Here is a 13,418-nt window from a genome sequence, read left to right as displayed (position 1 = left end):
ACACAACTTTCTGACATCCTTTCTAGCTGTTTTTCCATGGATAGGCTTTCTGTTTTGTAGCTCCAGCTGAACTTAGGGGTGAGCTTGCTCTTTTGCATTTCCTGAGAGAGGAAGTCTGTTGAGGGGGTTGCTGTCCAGGACCCCAAGGTTCAGGGAGCTTGACCTCCAGAAGACCTTTTTAGAGCACAAAACAGCAGCCAGGCCAGTGGCTCTCACTGTTCTTCTTTGTGGTCATGCACCCACCTGTTTTTTCTCAGACAGTCTTGGAGTTACGAAGTTTTACACTGTGTGTATATATCAACCATAGATTTTTGAGTGGGTGAAGGCAAAGTGTTTGTTATCATTTGCACTATTCATTTTCTTTCCTCATTTGAAACACGGCAAACAGCAGCATAGTACCTTACGGCATTGCACTCTGAAGAAATTCTGTGAAATACCAGTTCGTAACAGAGTCCTGTGTTCATTTTTTCCCAGCAGATAAAAATGCAGCAGAACAAAAAAATTCATGGGATGTGGAGCCCACAAATCCTTTTTGTTTGCATAAACTTTTTGGAACCAAAGATTTTGTTTTCCTTGCACATCTGACTTTACATGAATTTTGCTTTTGAGGAAGAAAGGAATTATGTGGTTTGGTCTGCAGATGGCTAGATGGATGATCATCCCTGTGGGCTTTATAAACCAGGCTTTTGGCTTGGTTGGGAATACCTTCTCAGGATATTGGTGCCAGGATTTTTTTGTTGGGTTTGTTTTTTTTTTTCCACCCCACGCTCTACTGTGCGTGGTGCTCTGCTGGTCTGTCTTTGGAACAAAATACATGCCAGTTGCTTGAGAAAGGAGATCTATTGGTAACTGACATTACAAAGAATCCAGAGAAGATAAAAAGAATATTGTTCTTTTTTCTGCTCTTCTTTTATCATCCTCTATTCTCTCAGAGCTTTTGTAAGTTTATTAGAGTAGGCAGACATGTAGTATGTAATGAATAAGGATATTCTATAACAGGCTTCTGGCAAAAAATATAATGGACAAGAATATTTGGCTAGGTCTGGAAATTAATAGACATTATTTGTTGAATTTGCTTCACAAAATCAGGAAGTGATTGGAAATGATCAGAAATCATTAGGATTGACGCTGTTACAATATTAATATATTTTCTATCTGTTAAAATTTTCTCCTTATTCTGCCTATCATGTGGAAACTACAGAAATATAAATCTGATTTGCTGTGTGTGACCAATACACAAATTGGCCAAAAGCAACCTTCAAACTTATCCCTTTTCCCTGAAGAAATTTAAATTAACAGGATGCTTTTAATATGAAGTTAAATGGGCAAAAGAAAAGGAAAATAAAACCTATTATATAATTCTGTGACAGAATAGCTTGAGAATTTTTTTTTTACAGTAGAGACATACTGCCATGTAGTGGTACCTTATCTCAATAATGACTTATTTTGTTTAACAAATGTGTGGAGTTTTTTCCTTCAGTCAATCATGCCTGGTAAGCAGATGTTGCTTTAAATAGTACAACCAAAAATGATTTGGGTGCTAAAGGCTCAGAAGACTGTTCTGCTTTCAGGAACTGGAAAGCCCATTTTGGATTTGGGAGCCCGCACAGTCAATCCAAGTTCAGAGTTAGAGACAAGATGTGTTCTGCAGAGTTATTCTTTTCCTGACATATCCTGCTTTGTGCTGGTGTTGCAGGGCTTGTTCTGCCCTTCCCGCTTCTGTCTGTTGCAGTACAAGTGCTCAGGATGATGACTTGAGGTTGCAGTTTAGTGGAAGAGGGTTATAGGGGTGTCAAAGCCCACTGCTGTCTTGGAGACGTTGCTAAAGAGCCAGTTGCTGCTGCAGCATGTTAACACACAGCCATCTTACACAGGAACTCCTTTTGAGAAGTTTTGCAGCTTTCCTTCCAAAAATGACTTTGCTTAGCTGGAAGTTTTTTCACATGCTCAGTCACTGTGATTTTTTTTCCTGTGTTTATTTTCTAACAAAGGTACAGCTGACCTCACATATTTACAAGTCATAGATAAAAATACACAGATAATAATTAAGGATGTAATTTCTGTTCTGTAAACTGCCTTGGTTTGATTTGAATAAGTGCTGAACTCGATCCATCTGGAAGTGAGGGCATAGTTCCTTCAAACAGATAAACACACTAGAGATTGTGTCCAACTAAAATGTCTGCAATTTTTTATAGACTAGCAGAGAGACTGTTTTATTTAACATAGTTAACATTGAAAATATGATTTGATTCTAAGCTTAAAGGAGAAGTGCAAATTCTAAACCACAGGCTTTGTTAAGGCTTTCTAATTCCATTCCAAGTATTATGGAAGTCTGATGTTTGAATAAGGCCAAGTCATCTTTTAATTCCTAAACTGGATCCCATAAAAGGCTAGAAAGTCTTTGATCTATGTAAAAGAGATCATCAGGGAGAAGCCTCTGCTTCTGTTTGTCCAAATGTTGCAAGCAGAGTCTCTAGGCTATAGCTAACAAATTATATTTGTTTGTGTCTTAGACAGACTTGCTGATTTGCATATAAAAGGGATTTCAACAGCAATATCAGCTCTTTCATGGGATTTGCAATGGAGGAAAAAGTCTACTTAAAGTTTGATCTAATAGACTGGCCTGTAATGATGTCATGTAATTAGTGCCTAGTAGTACAGATATTGCCTGAGGTTGAATTTCTAATGTTATCTGGTATGTACATACCCGGGCTGATAAAGGCCATACAAAACTGGGGGATAGAAAATGGAATGGAATGCAACGCAACAGAACAGAACAGAACAGAATAGAATAGAATGGAATGGAATGGAATGGAATGGAATGGAACGGAACAGAATAGAATAGAATAGAATAGAATAGAATAGAATAGAATAGAATAGAATAGAATAGAATAGGATAGAATAGAATACAATGGAATGGAATGGAATGGAATGGAATGGAATGGAGTGGAATGGGATAGAAGGGAAGGGAATGGAAGTTTTCCTGAAAGGAAGAAAGTCTGGAAAGCTTGGTCTAGGAGGAATAAGGGCAATTCAGCCTTAATAGATGTGTAAAGTTTGTAGAATACAGTTTCTAGCAAGGTCTCCTGAATTTTTTTCACTGGTCATTGTAGGTGTAAGCAGAAAGTAAAGAACCAGGCTGAAGACCAGGTCTTATTACTTAATAGGGAACAATGTGAAGGAAATACAAGATTTGTAAAGAAGCCTATATGTATCAGTTTATATTGATGGCGTCTAGTTTTATTTTGAGTGAAGTGGGAGGTACACTACTGTGCAACAGCACTGGTTTTTGTCTTACAATTGAAGTGGTCATTCTTCTTCTAAGCAGAGAGTTTATTTATAATTACAAGTAATTTTTTTTGCATAGCACGCTCTTGCAAATGACCACCTTTTTCTGAAGAAGACCAAAGACAGTTTCATGAACAAACCTTGGCAGGCTTTTTCTCCCTTCCATTGACATCCTCAGGTGGGAGCTTAGATGGGAGGGAAGAATTCTTCTTGCAACTCAGACCTTGCTGTTCTCTTCTTGAGGGATGCACAGGCAATGCGTATTTGTCACAACCAAGTGCACGTATGAGAGATTGTCCTACAGAAGGATGATCAGCAACCATGTGATCAGACTAGGCTGGTGCTTATCTCTTTGTGTCACTAGAGTCCTTGACTACATGCTAAGGATGATACTTGCTATCTCCATTATCCCCATTTTACCATTATAACTTTATATCATTTCCCTTTTAATGTTAGGAAAAAATAATCATAATTCAGCTCACATGAACAAATTTATCCCTTGAAGCCTTACATCTTCCCTCAGTATGAAATACAGCAGCTGTAGAGGTGAACGTACATTTTTAACTGGAATAGTGAAGATGTTAATTAGAATTTGTTTCTTCTGTTAAATATGATGCTTCAGCATGTTAACATTTACTCTTTCCATGAGAATGATGTAATATCATGACCTCATATTAAAAGCTAATGCAAAGTACACCTGCTTTTCCCCAACTAGCAGCTTAGTCCTTTTAAACAATAGGAATTGTTTTCCTGTCTGCTATTCTCAAAAAGGCACATGTACCCAAATACTATCTTTTTAGACTGATGTAGCTGGAAAAATAAGGGATGTCATCTCTTCCTGCAAACTTTGCCTTCATTATCTATGTAATGAGTAATTGTTAGAATAAAGGGTCTGCATAATCTTAGTGACATCTGAAGAGTTCAAAGGAAAGTCTGTAAAGTTTTTCATCACTGCTTAAGTTGTCAAATCATAGAAAATAGTCCTGCAAAAGACCTCAAGAGGTCATGAAGTCCCTAAACTAATATCAGCTATACTTATCTTTTTTCCTGAAAGATGTTTGTCTAACCTTTTGCCAGGGCTGGAAATTCTGTGACCTTCCCAGAAAATCTATTACAAAGCTCTTTCTTAATGTTTAACCCTTGATGCTGTCACTACTTGTTCTTTCCAGTATGAGCAAGTAGAACAGCTGATTGTCCTCTTCTTGACAAGAGGTTTTCATGTAACCGAAGGATGCTATGATCTTTCCCCTCTTTGCCAGTAAACTAGTCTTCTGTCTCTGTTTTCTAATCTCTGACCATTTTCTTTGGTCTTTTCTGGAGAGGTAACGAAGCAAAAAGATTTGATATCATCCTTCTAATGCTATTACCCTCCTTTCAATTTTCCTGCTAGTTTAGCAAGGAGAATTGAAGTAAGACTCTTTGGATCATCATATTCTCTCCCAGGCTACCTGAAGGATTTGATCTGGTATTGTTAACTATTTTTACTTTTGTTTAGTTAGCTTTTTGCTTTTGCTGCTCTTTTTTAAACACTTCTGTGTTGAATATGAATTGATTGATTTGGCTCTAAGGAAATTATTCTTCAGAGAAGTTTTGTTACTTCTTGTCTTGCAGAAGGCATTTCCATCTCCTTGAGTAGGACAGGTTAGACAAGCCCCTTTGTATTGACAGCTTTGGTTACCTTGGTTTCCATATGGTCTGCATCTGTACTTCACTGTATTAGTTAACTTTGGTTAAAATATCATCACCAAGCCTCTGATTTAAACCATTACTATGAAAAAACACATTATTTTTAAGGGATGTCATTAGGGACATCATATCCCTTTGGTTCCTAGAGCCAGGTTTTTTTCTAAGACTTTTTGCCTTGTTCAGAACTTCAGAATCACCTTTGTATCGAAACTTCACAGTTACTTAGCAGCAGAGTTTTCAGTTCATTTTCTGCCTGCACTTTGTCTATTCACTGAACTCCACCCACTTCCACTAAGAAGTGTGGGTCACTGCTTTTTTCTTTTTCCCTAAGCAGCTGTTCTCCTGGCAGTCCTTGTGGTGAACTTCTTCCAGGTTTGTTTCAGTCCTTGAACTTCACAGGATGGAGCCAAAAACTTGGTCATATAAGTCCCGTTAATAATCATCTGTTTCTCAGGCTCATGGGATCAGTCTTCTGTTGTGTGCTCTGACTGGGAACTCCCAAAGCCACGCCTGATGGGTGATCTCCTTGTAACATCTGTTCTGGGACTGTGCTGGTAAATCATTATTAACTGATGTGTTGTTGCCTTGCTAATGCAACCTGTGGACAAGAGATTAGCTGGAACTAGTGAAGTAAAACTGAACATTTAGTGTTTGGGCTTTGGAGAAGTGTGGAACGGTATCAGATGTGTCAAAAATGGATGTCTAAATGAGACATTGAAATAAATTCTGCACCCCAGCATCCCCTCATAAAGTAATACTTAGTATGACTTTGTGACAGGGAGAAAAAATATTTTAAGCTTACTCCGTGGTCATATTTACTCTGTGTGGTGCCAGCAGAAAACTGAGGGCATAACCAAGCTATATTTACCTGGTCAGTCAGGCACCAGATTAACTGCGCACCCATGGACAGACTTGTTTGCATTCAACACATCAGTCACTGCCTAGCTGTATAGGCTTGCACTAAGCTCTGAACCAGTCCCCTGTGGAAAATCTTAAATCAAATGTAGTGCTTCAGCATGAGCTGAAGATCATCTTCAAGCAGTCTGAATGAACTGGTTATTGTTAAGGACCAAACCAGCTGCTTCCTCGTCTAGAGTAGCAGTTCTTAAGTACGGCACTCTTGTGACCTTGCTAGCTGTGTGCGTGGTGGCTGAGTCAGCATATAAAATATATTTTACATATAAGTATATTTATACATTTTTTATATATGTAGAACAGCAGGGTTTGAATTTCTGAGTTAGGCAGAGCACTTGGGAGCATTTTGTTGCTCTGAATCCCTCACTTGAGGCACCTATTGGAACACATTAGTCCTGGGCAAGTTTGTTGGGTTTCCTTCCGTACATAAATGCGACAACATGACTTAAAACAGCTTTGTGCATAAAACCCCATAAAAATAAAATTTTAAAGAACTTAAGCCAGATAACAGTCTGGAGATTTGAAACTGATGTAGCCTGGAAAATCAGTTTCAGGTCTTTAGACAACCTTTAATCTGGCTGTCAAAATTAACTGCCAGACCTTAAGGATGTCTACGTGACCCTTGTGAGGACTCTTTCTGATTTTCCATGAGCCTTGTCTCATGTAAGTACGGGCAATAAGTCATTTCCCCTCCTCTTTCCCAAAGCCTTTAGTGCAAAGTGCTCATGCATGCGTCACCACAGTACTGAAGTCCAAGAAATCAAAGCCTTGAGACCAGGGACTTTGAGAAGTCAGTAAAGCCTTATATACATCTTGCTTTTATATGTGGAAAAAAAAGAATGGTTTCTTCTCATATTTGAATTTGAGGGAAAAAGAGAATTTTCAAAGGCATGAAAGAGTTCAGTCTTCTGAGCATGAATATCTAAGCAAGATGTGATCCCAAAATGACAAGGAGTCAACATCTGGGTATGTTTTCCCACATTAGCAACTGCTGTCCTAAACTGTGCTGTTGTATGTGATGTTAAACAGCTGCTCAGTTTCACCCCAGAGGTAAGAAAATATTCTGTATCTCACTTACATTTTGGGTTTTTTAGAACTTTTGAGATTAAAAGTTCTCAGAGAAAGTGTAAAGTAGTAGCACTTAAATTGCACTGTACTTGGTACCTAGAAAATCGTGTTTTAATTCAATAAAAAGCTGCTGACATGTTATAATGCTTATTCTTGGCACTACTGTATTACATTATCCAACCACCGTTTCTCATTATCTACACACCAAATTGTTCAAGGCAGTAATATGAGTCTGTCCCCACCATGTACTAGAGAAATACCATACAAATAGCTGCCACAGATAGTAACAACTGGTCTATTTCAAGGTGCTGTTGCCTTTGTCTGCAATTTACAGCAAGAATGAGATGTACCCTGCCCACAGCATCAACCCATCCTGCATGCTGAAATGCCTGGTGGTTTTTGAGGCTGTATGTGCAAGTAGGGTTTCTTATCAATCTGCTTTTTGGGGAAGAAAAAAAGGTTGCATAGCATCAGGGAAAGAATTATTCGGGAGTAGTTCTTATTTAATAAAACTACACTCAGGAAGTTTAGAATGTGTAATAGAGATGAAGGTTTTGTAAACTACACAGGCATTCTTCCTGTCGTGATTATACACAGGATACTGAAATGTAACACACCAGTGCCTGTGGGTTTTGTCTTCATTACTGTGTCTTAAATGAGATGAATCATGCTGCTATAAAGAAAAGGCATGACTGTAACACACCTGCACTGAGCGGGACTTTCACATCCATAATTCCCCGAAACCTTCATGACTTTGTGTAAACATGTTCGTTAACAAAACAGCAATGCAGTTTTGTATGCACTTACACACAGAAATGAGATGCAACGGTGGTCTCTTACAGAAGAACTGCTTAAGTGAGAATTATGGGTGCCACTTCTTTCAAAAGTTTCACAGCAAAAGTTTCTTTTGAAGATGACCTTGTTTTCTAAGTCCAGCTGGAAACGGTTAACTACTTTCCTGATTTCTAAAACCAAACTTAGCTCTCAGTGCACTTGCAAAATCAGTGTCTCTGGAGGTAACTTTCTGTTAAGTGATGTAGTTCAAACCAATCCTTTACATAATTATATACTTTTTTTCCTAAAAAATGAGTTCATAACTTTATTCCATAAGAGAATATTGTAAGATGCTCCTTTCCAGTTTGCCTGAACTTAATTACTGCAAAGGATCTGGCTTGCAGTGTGAGAACTGTGAAGAGTATTCTAAAAATTCTTTCAAATATAGTTCTATAGGTATTTATCTCCTAAAATCTACAGAAGAACCTAACTGGAAATAATATGGAGACATTTATGCTGCTTATTAACTATGTTGTATCTGAATCATTGCCATAAAATAAAAAATCAAAGGCTGGATTCAAAGCAAGATTACTGTGGTAGCTGGAGCTGTATTTTGAGCTGATGGATACTAGGGTTGAAAAAGAGTGTTGTCCAGCCACCTTTGCCTTCTTTTTCCTGAGCCTTGATCAAGCAAAAGCATGCGAGTGCTCTCACAGTGAGCCAGACAAGGCAAATGTTCTCTTATTTACTACTTTACAATAATAAAATAATCTGTACACAAGCATAATTTACCTGACATACACATCAGCGAATTCTGAGCAACTGGGCTGTTTACTTTCACTCATTGTAGGCATTTTTGGAATTGTAATTCGGTGCGGTAAGTGTTACTCCACCGTAAGTGGTACTTTCAGAGTCACAAGAAAGTCCTACAAAGCATTCTCTCCCCCTTGAGGAATGTTACTCTGTATTCACCTCACATAACATGGCCTCTTTACAGATTACAAACGTCATTCAAGTCGAACCAGTCTGGTAGTGAGTCTCCTCTAAATAAACTTTCTTTTATTCTCCCGGTCTTAAAGTCTGTTCACTGTCTCTATTTTCTTTGCTCTTTTGTGTGCAGCTAAGATTTATAAGGAAAGCTGTTACAAGCTATACGTTTTCTTATATCAGTCCTTTTGGTCTCAAGACCTTGGAACAGAGAATTTACAGTGGCGATAAAATGGACCCCCCAAAAATATGATCCACCTTTGTAAATGTCCTGAATTTGATGTAGAAAACCAGTGGGATGAAAGACTGTTCCCATTATTCTCCATGCAGCAAACCAGCTCTGACTATGGTTAAAATTAGCAAGGACCTTACAGCAACTCTCTTTTTAGAAGTTGGAGGAAATTCTCACCACTGTAAGAGTCTTCATCTGTACCTTTGTAGAGAGCCAAGCTGGCCTGAGATCTGAGAAACTTTCATCTTCAGGAAAATTCAGACATGGCTCCCAGACTTATGCTCATGTCTAAGGGAGCTGTATTTCTTCATGGAACATAATGGAATATTCTAAACAAAATATGAAAACCTGTTAGAAATAAAACTAATTAAGCATTTTCAGATGAATAAACAGTAGTTTTATAACCCTTGCTATGAAATCTCATAATCTTATAATTAATTCCATGTTTAATATAAAAATGACAGTTTGATGGAGTTGCTTTGAGGATTAAATAGGAAAACGCACCACATACAGTTTTCCTGCTCCATACGCTACAGATTTTACATGGCAATGAGATCACACTAAGTGAAAAGACTGGTCATCTATCACCTGGAGAACGTGTGCTAAATAACGACGAACCGAGTACCTTGCATGTAATTTCCTTTTTCAGAACTGAGCTTGCAAAAGTTCTTTTTGTTCACATTTCCCAAAATCAGTCATCTCAGTCTGAAGCAGCATCTGTACATTCTATGAAAGGTAAGAACGTGAAAATCAGACTATCGTTTGCTTAGGATGTATTCCAAGATTATATGACTTGTGTGAGGTATGTTTCCCACTGTTACTAGCACGCTGGATGAGATCTTAATTGATCTCTTGTTCTTTCTTTTCTGGGCAGAATGAAGTCTTTGAAGATGAATACTGGCTCATAAACTAAATGCTTTCAGCTGTTACTGCTGAACATAACAATTCCTAAGAAGATTTTTGTCAGTTGCTTAGAGATTTCCTTGTTTTTATGGAGAAGAAAATGTTGTAGTTTAACCCTTAAACAACTCCAGGATAACATTACAAGTCACACTATGTGTCTACAGCAGAAATTTAACAGCTGGAGAAAGGCAGCATGCTTTAGTAAGGCAAAGCATTTAGAAATGTGAACACATGCTAGATGCAGGATTTAGTGTGACATATGCAGGTCATATTCATTGATTAAATTGGTCTACTTTGTACTTAAAACCTGTGAATGAATAAACTTTAGACTTAAATATTACTATTGTGTGTGTATGTAGTAGCTAGGTGAGAAATGGCTGCAGAACAAGGCCAACACACAGCATGCTGACACAACACAAAGTAGTACCTGTCTTTCACAAAAAGCCATTTCAAGTCTTTTCTTTCCTTTCTTCCAGAAAGCAGCAACATGCTCCATGGGGCAGCTGGCAGATCAGCTTGGCCTGGTAATGCATGATCAGAGTCTCATGCAACGGTTTAGTTGGAAATCCCCCAGCACATAAAATACGCTAAATTAAAAGCAAAAGCACAATGGGGTGAGAAGGAGTATGCTGGGAGTCGGGCATGCCTGAGCTGAAATCCTCCTGTGGCAGAGCTTTGCCTCTCTGCCTTTCTCTCTCCACAGAGAAGCAGGGCACAATATAGTTGGCCCACCTTCCTTGCTGGAGTAACTGATGACTATCAGTGTATTAGTATATCTACTGGCAAGTTGCAGTTATCCATTAGTGTTTGTCTTTGTATTGAGCTGTGTATTTACATGAAGACATTTATTCATCCCAATAAGGACAAGACTCCAAGTAAAGTTTACAGGTAACTTGCTGTACAACCGGTTGGTCCACTGCTCTATCATCACCTTCATGTCCTCCACCCTTCTGTCACACATCTTGAACCACACACCCACCACCTACCTCCCCTGTTTTTCTACTGAAGCTCCAAACCCATTCTCTGTAAAGTTTCAGCTGCACATCTACTCTTTTTCATCTGCCTCTCCAGCACATGTGTTTTTGTCCTCACTTCTCATAGTACACTCTTTTGATCCTCTTTACCAAGACAGCAGATTGATTCAGGTACCTTTCAGACCTACACACATCATGTTAACCTTGCCCTCAGGCAGCAAGCAGTTGGGGAATAGCTGACGGCGGGGTAGCTGGAGTACAGGAGCCTTGTGAGCTGCTGCCTGGAGCTACTGTGGGGTCCACAACCAGGGGGAAGGGAAAGAAGAAACTGGGATCTCTAATACATGTGGGGCTGGATGGACCCAAAACTCACTTTACTGTATAAACTGCTGTGGACAAAATTATAAGATCTGAAGCTTCCATTTTATTGTGTGTTTGCATTCTCTGGAAGTCTTTGCTGGGAAACCTCTTGAACAGCCATTGAAGGTCTTAGCTGATGTGGGAGAATGAACATCTAGTTAGCTAAAGTAGCAATAAAAGATGAATCCTTATGGAGAATGCAGAACAAGTAGTGAAATCTGGGAACAGCAGGGAAAAAAGGTCTGTCACGTCTAGGGGACTTGGCCAGGTTCTGAGAAGTACCTGGGGCTTCCCACTCTCCCTGTTCTCTGCTGACAGCAGACATCTCAGCTACTTCTTGACCAAACATCAGGTTTGTCCCCTCTGTCTGGTGTATATAACAACTGACAATCCACTACTGTCACCAACTGCAGCTCAGACAGTTCATGTTGTGGGCTGACGAATTCTTACACTGATAATATGCTTTTTAAGAATTCACAGGGAAGATTTTTTTTTCTTTTGTAGATTTAACAGCTGCCTCTAACTGCAGCGAGAATCACGTAGATGAGACTGCCTTTGGGTTCAAACTCATGGAGCTGTGAGCTAGAAAATACCAGAACTAAGGGGGTGTGTTAGTTTTGGTTTTTGTTTTCCCAAATTAATTTAATCCTCCAGTTATTTCCTTTTGGATTATCTGTAACTTCTGTGATCATGTACTTAATTCCTGCAAGATCCCTGCCTTGTTCAGTGCAGTGAGTACTTAATGAACAACTGCTTAATCTTTTCTCTTTTTGTTTCTCCTAGCCTTGCTGTGTACTACTGCTAATGGTATAAAAACCACACTGGTAATTTCATGAAGTTTTCTGTAAGACTCATCACTTAGTTTTCTATTTAAAGCACTTTAAAAATCTATCTGTGAGGTAAATGATTAATTTATTCAAGATTTTCTAGAAAGTATGAATACAAACTTTAAAATACTAAGGTGGTTTTATTTTAAATTAGCACATTCATTTTGGATACCCAGTTCCATGCTCATAACTTGAACAAAAAGTGATAAGCAGCTTCTACCAAGTGAACAGCTCTGATGAATGTGAATAATGCACCTTGCTGAGCAACACCTAGGACCTCTGGGACAGTTTGAATCTAGTTGTTTAGAGAGCACAAATGTAACTTACTATGAGCACAATCTTTCTTTCACAGTACTGCAGCATACCTTGTATTTCTTTCAACTTCTGCAGCAAGCAGAGGTCTTGCCAGCAACAGGTACCTCTATTCAAATTAGTCCTGGGCCATGATCTACTCTGCTCTGTCAGGTGGACAAAAGCCCTGAAGAAAAAGTAATACATTACAGTCTTTAATTTCACAGTTCGTGAATGTGCCTGCAGAAGGATACTAGCTTACAGCTACACGGGCAGTCTTAACATTGACTTAACTGTTGCACCTTACATTTTTTTTTGTAATGTATTTTCTTTTACAAGTTTCTCTTCTTTTTTAAGAGGTTTGCTAAATTAAGTATGACTTTGGAAGTCAAAAGGAATGTTCTATTTTAATACCCCTATATTTTCTTATGTATTTGTAAATACTTTGTTGTATAACGGTATCAAACAAACTCTTAGAACTAGGAATATCTCCATTAACTCATAATTATATTTACTGCTTCAGTTCTCCTGCATAATGCTTTCGTGGGAGCTGAGGTAGAAGTAGGAATGGAACACTGGAATAAAATAAGATCTTAATGTGCTATGTTGACATTTTTCTTTCTACGATTAGCTTTACACATGAGACTACACTAGATTTGTGGAGTGTCTGGCCAGTACGTACTGCTAATATACTGGAGAATGTGCTGAAGATGTCAATTCTGTACTTACTTGCAAAACTTCTAGCAGGTCACAACCAGTGCTTTGCCTTAGATATCACAAAATCAAATCCTTATTATATCCCATGAGTTCCATATTAGGCTGGAATTCCAATGGAAATTCATGAGGGACTTTCTGTCTGCAGGGTTTTGTAATGTGGCTATGAATACCACTAAGAATGTTTTTCTTAAAAGCTGGATATCCACACATGCCCTGTTGGTAAACCACTGGGTTGCTGAATTAAGATTTTATTTACCACTGGAATAAATATACTACCCAGTATACACATAGTTGGGAACCACATATGGGAACCATTCGTAGGCTATATCAACATCAGTTAAGTTGTTTGCTGTATTTAGTGCTGTACGTTAGCATTGGGAAGCATGTATTTAAAAT

The 13,418-nt window shown here is 38.5% G+C and overlaps 1 protein-coding gene across 1 annotated transcript in view; it reads left to right on the top strand.

Moving 5' to 3' along the window:
• Positions 1-13,418, top strand: part of LOC308060212 (uncharacterized protein C8orf34 homolog) — a 273,979-nt gene that overhangs the window by 219,500 nt on the left and 41,061 nt on the right. The window contains exon 13 of the mRNA XM_080378682.1: positions 1-13,418. This exon is cut by the window's left edge and continues 20,628 nt beyond it; it is cut by the window's right edge and continues 41,061 nt beyond it. The gene's annotated coding sequence lies outside the window, so the exon portion shown is untranslated.

The sequence above is a fragment of the Falco punctatus genome, assembly GCF_963210335.1.
Source record: "Falco punctatus genome assembly, chromosome: 3".
Lineage (NCBI taxonomy): Eukaryota > Metazoa > Chordata > Aves > Falconiformes > Falconidae > Falco > Falco punctatus.
The sequence above is the reverse complement of the archived record's forward strand: the minus strand, read 5'-3'. Positions and strand labels throughout refer to the sequence as shown.